This window comes from Doryrhamphus excisus, linkage group LG22 (genome assembly GCF_037039965.1).
Source record: "Doryrhamphus excisus strain RoL-2023G ecotype Guam linkage group LG22, RoL_Dexc_Guam_v1.1, whole genome shotgun sequence".
Classification (NCBI taxonomy): domain Eukaryota; kingdom Metazoa; phylum Chordata; class Actinopteri; order Syngnathiformes; family Syngnathidae; genus Doryrhamphus; species Doryrhamphus excisus.
In genome coordinates, this window is record NC_136378.1 from 9730242 (window position 1) to 9736241 (window position 6000).

Consider the following 6000-nt stretch of genomic DNA (forward strand, 5'->3'; position numbering starts at 1 on the left):
AAGTACCAGATGGAGGGGTAGGATTTAATAAGCTTTGCTTCTTCCTACTCCTTTTGGACACAGTTACTATGGTAACCATTATGTCATTGTATGATCATATCAACTCGTACTTCGGTACGTGACAAAAAAAAAAAAAACTATATTAGGAAAGCAGGAAGTGAACAAATGTAACAGTGAATTGATTATGGGATGCATTCAATTGTAATCTGATGCATGTTCTAATGAAATAAAACTATTACCATGTTTCACATTAGGATTGTGAATGATTGGTAATCCCCCCCCCCCAAAAAAAAGTGCAGTTCCCCTTTAAGGAGTCAAACCAGCTGAGAAGCACTAACCAATAGGATAGTAGAAGCCATACCATGTATAAATCCAACCTATTAATGATCATTTAGAACTGTTATTTAACTGTTTTTATGTTATGTATTTATGTAATTATACATTAACTGAATTATATAACTGTAAATCAGCTTCTTTTCTAAAAGTGTTCCAAAATAATGGCCACTGTAACACATTTTGATGCTTTAAATCCCAAATGCCTTCTTTTCCTTGCCTGTGGCACTGCAGTCCAAATGGTTGTTTGCCAGTGACTCATCTACTTAATATGTATGTATTTCCACCTACTGGTCAAGTGTTGATACTGCACGTCACTCTCACCCCCCCATTACTCATCAGGGATTTTTTTTTTTTTTTTTTGCCCTGTCTCTAACTGAGATTTGGAGCAACAGAAGACATGTGTGTACAGAAGGAAAAACAGAAGTTGCTGTTCTATGCATAAATATGTATTTATATGTATATGATGCTGTTGCATGTCATTTGTCGAGTGCGTCCTAAGACATTCTTGTAGTGCACTTTATGGAATACATGTCATCCAAGCTTATGTTGATGCTCACTTGTTGAGATGAAACTAAGCAAGACGAGCGCGGTTGTTGCATTTTAGGCGCATATCCCAGCGTCAATACATAATTGGAATACAGTCCCTGCTCATGAAGACAATATCTGCAAGGGAAGCAAAAGAAATCAATGTCGGGCTTGAAGTGGTTGCCTTATTTCCTTTGGAGAGCAATGTATTGCTGATTGAATGTTCAGAGCCATTCAGGTCCAAGATTGCTTCTCCTCTTTATAGGCAGCCTAAGCTTGGATTGACTCGGTCTCATGATGCAGGTAAAAATAGCAGCTTTTCACCAGGCTGGATTTCATTCAGGAGGCCCGTGTTCCTGCAAGTCTGAAGCCGTACCTTCAAACAACAAATCAGCCGACTTTTCAAAGTCCAACCGCGGGATTCCATCCAATTCCGAATTGAAGTTTTAAGTGCTGGCCAGCGTCAGTGAAAGAAAGAGCGACACGGCGGGTAATGTGATTTTCCATTGTTTGCATTTGTGAGCAGTTGTCTCTGCCCACTCTGTTCTCATCTGACATGAAAACTACATCTGCAAATGTTTCCCCATGCATTCACAATGTCCTCCTGCAATCTCCTGCAACAGAGCTCCTGAATTTGGCTGTAAACCCTGGCTGGCTGTGGCATCTTCAGGAGGGAGGGTGAGACTTTTACACCCATCGTTACATTAATACATTGACGTGCGCTCAGAAGAGTATTCATTTTTCACATATCCTGATCAAATCCAGGGCAGAAAGCTCAAGTGCTAATCAGACAATAAATTATCACGAGCGGAGGCGCTGCAGTACTCGCCTCAACCTAAAGGAGGCGAGCGTATCCGTTCATTCATCGAGCGGAAAAGCCAACAAGTTAAATTTCTATGAGTGAATTAATTTGATTGCCGAGATGGACGATTATATACCTAAACTCATCGTTGACGTTGATTAGACTTAAACCAAAGCGTGAGAACTTTTCCAGGAGAAGGACAGAGCGCTTGTACAGTGTTCCCTTGCTTTTCGAGGGGGGATCGGTTCCCAAAATAGCCCTCGATACAACACTGATATATGTTTTAAGGCTGTGAAATGCCTTATTATATACTTAATATTATATACACTTTAATATTATCTAACATTTCTCTAGTTTAAAAACATAATTTGATGACGCTGTAGCGTTTTTGTGTCCTTGTTAAAGCATCGCTCCCGTCGTTGTATTTTACTCACATGGTTAGCTTCTACCGTTCCTTCTTAGGTTTATAGAAGGAACGTTTACAGCTACCCCTGTAGTTTGGTGGCCATGACAGCAACAAAAGATTGATTGACAGTGAACGTCAGGACTTGGAAGACCCCTCAAAGCACAGAACTACAACATTCAACTTTGCGCAATGCAGTTCTTAAAGGGACGGCGTTCATTCACTGAAAAAAAAAAACAATCAAAAATGACGTAATGTAGCGAGGGAACACTGTACTTTGTATACAAATAAAAAGTACAACCACAAATGTTTTTCTTTTAAAGAAAAAAAAAATATTGAATCGCACTAAAGTATTTGAAAAAACATTTTTTTTAACAAAGGTGAATTACTTTCTTGTTTTCCTGTTAATGAGCAAACTGGATTAAAAACAAACAAACTCGGAAAATATTATTGTCTGAATTTCCCAGATATGCTTGCAATATAGGCCAGGCAGCATTGATCCCTGGGGGCTCCCAACGAGGAAGCCGGGATTCATTTATTTCTTTCAGTTTTTGATCCCCTTTTTCTTGTTTACATTAGACATATATCACAGCCAGTGGAGCGTTGTGATGAAAGCTTTGCAGGAGACTTTCAACCATGACTTACGTCCACCATCCAATTGAAAAGTCATTAGTTTTCTTCTTCTGCTTTTAAATGAAATTCTCCCCAGCTATTTTGCCTCACGGGTACTCCGTCTAGCACAGCCTTCGATGTTAGCATTGTCAGCTCTATCTATCCATTTAGACCCGCGCTGGAATTAAGAAACTGACCAGGCCTCCATCTATTTCCGCTGTGTCCCCGGAGAAAGATTACCTATTAAAATTGTATTTGTTCCATCTGTTTTTCATTTGCTTCCTCTTCTAATAATAATCAGCGAATAATTTAAAATGATGGAGACATTATTTCATTTGTGTGCTACGATACTTTTTCCAATGCATTTGTTATGCTAATGACGGGTTTTGATTGACACATGGTTGTGGTTGTTGTATGCACGTATTATGTTTTTAATAGATTCCTTTATATATCTACATAAAGCTGTGACAGCTTTTCTATTAGACCTAATTAGATTGTGCAGGTGTAGTGTACCTAATAAAATGGGCAATCTGCATGTACACACACACACACACACACACGAGCTGCAGAAGCTAAACAGCCACATCGTGACACATCCAGTGATGAGGGCTGAATCGCTGATGGGAAATTTGGGATAACAGATTCCGAGTGGTTAATTGCCTTTCATTTTTGCTGCTGAGAGACGCATCGTTTAAAAAAATAATAATAAATAAAAAAAAAATGACAAGCCGTTTTTATTTATTTTTATTTCCTTTTGTAGAAACATTCTTTCCGTGTGAAAACCCGTTCCAACGTTCCCCAAAAGACTTTTAATATAACACTCTTGACACATTTTCACATCCACCGCTATTCATTGAAGTTGTTTCATATAAATTATGTATAATATGTCAACATGACATTTTTTTTTCCCACAGTTGAAAAGGGTGACACTCATCTCTCAATGGTGAGTATGCCTCTCACGTTTCTGTAAATATGTTATGATATTGTTTCATGGGACAACAGTGAAGAAATTACACTTGATATACAGTAAAGTCTCGTTATATCGATATCTGTTAAAACAAATTACTACTTATTACGATACTATTTTCATTTCCCGGCAAATTTCTAGTCTTTTATGATATAATTAGCTCCGTTAGTACGATACCCGGTTATTATGATAATCCAGTTACTACGATGCCCTTTTCATCTCCCGCCAGCCAATTTGGTCTGCTTATATCGATACAAAAGCAGCTTAAATCAATCTTTGCTTAAGGATTTCAATACCAAAAAAGAACACGGCGAACGGCTGCTTCCAGTCAACTTTATTTTTTACTCTTCCACCACCAGAGTGCAGCACACACAGCGGAAAACACCCGTCCCTCGCGCCTACCGCTCCGAGTGGCAACACCTTCCCCATCGATAGTTCCGGGGTGAATTATGTCCCGGTAATCACTACAGTGTAAGTTTATTTTTATTTACTGTAGTACAAAATGTATTGTAGTACAAAAGCATGTTAGATACGCAATCCATGAACTCAAGGAGAAAATTACATGCCATAGCAAAGATCCGCCCACTTTTAATGCAGTTCGGCGCAGGATCGGATATATGGATAGTCCGGTTATATCGGTATTTTTTCCGACTCCCGAGAATATCGATATAACGAGACGAGCAAAGAAAGCATTAAATGTACAGTCAATAACTATTTAAATATGAATTAATATTAGTCCATATGACTTATTATGCCTTGATTCTAGTTATACTCAGGCTAGTTAATAGCCTGCAACATGATAGACTGCAACATGATAAATAAATAATGACCGGAGTGACATGCATGCACATGGCCATTGGCTTTACTTTAACTCACACTAACAGCTTTTTAATCAAAGGACGCGCAAAGATTTGGAAAACAGAGATTGCGAAATCAATTTCAATCAACGGGAAACCTGTCCTAATACTCAACATGGGGCACTAAGTCAAAAACTTAGTGCAGCTCAGTCTGACCGTATTTGATCGGGTACTCCGGTTTCCTCCCACATGGTTGTTTGTTTATATGTGCCCTGTGATTGGCTGGCCACCAGTCCAGGGTGTACCCTGCCTCTCGCCTGAAGACAGCTGGGATAGGCTCCAGCATAACCCTAGTGTGGATAAGCGGCATAGAAATGGATGGATGAATCATACTGGGACATGTTTGTATATTTGTATGTACACATTTTGCATTAAGTTGCTGTGTGATGAATTCAGTGCTATTAGTAAAGTGTTTTTTTTTGGAATGTGTTTAGCGCGCAGACCTCACAGCTAGGTTAAATGGCGACTCCGAATTGTCCATCGGTATGAATGTGAGTGTGAATGGTTGTTTGTCTATATGTGCCCTGTGATTGGCTGGCCACCAGTCCAGGGTGTATCAGACAGCTGGGATAGGCTCCAGCATGCCCCTGCAACCCTAGTGTGGATAAGCGGCATAGAAATGTATGGATGAATGATACTGGGACATGTTTGTATATTTGTATGTACACATTTTGCATTAAGTTGCTGTGTGATGAATTCAGTGCTTTTAGTAAAGTGGTTTTTTTTGGAATGTGGGAGGAAACCGGAGTACCTGGATTCGAACCCAGGTCCAGGGTGTACCCCGCCTCTCGCCTGAAAACAGCTGGGATAGGCTCCAGCACCCCCTGCGACTCTAGTGGGGATAAGCGGTAGAAAATGAATGAGATGTCAAGATGGCTAATAATGCTAAAACTGTATTTAGAAAGTTGTAGACAATTATCTATGCCATTAATTAATCCTACTTAGTGGAAATTCACTTATCACAGTTGGGTCTGGAACCAATTAACTGTGATGAGTGAGACCTGACTGTAATTGAAATAATATCATTGTTTAGGATATTAAGTGGTGAGAGCAGTGGACCATGAGGTACGCCTCTAGTTCCACTGGACTGGTCATCCAGGGTGTATCCCGCCTCTCGCCCGAATACAACTGGGATAGGCTCCAGCAAACCGAACCATATTTCATAATCAAATATCTTAACATGGCGGTGATGAACAAATTTACAGATTCTTCCACCATTGACTCATCAAATCAATCCCTTGGAGTAATGCCAGCCATTAGAGAATGTCCATAAAATGTTGGACTCGCATAAATGACAGAAAAGTGCTGAGATGATTATGAGTAGGATCTGTCAAGAGGTAGACTGTCCTTCCGTTTTTTGTTTTTTTTTTTTTGCATCAAGAGATTATGACGTGTCTCATCTGTCTACACAGAATGGCATCTGCTGACACGTGAAGGGCACTTATGGTGACAAATGAGTAGAGGCTGACGACAAGCACATAAAATAACCACATACACA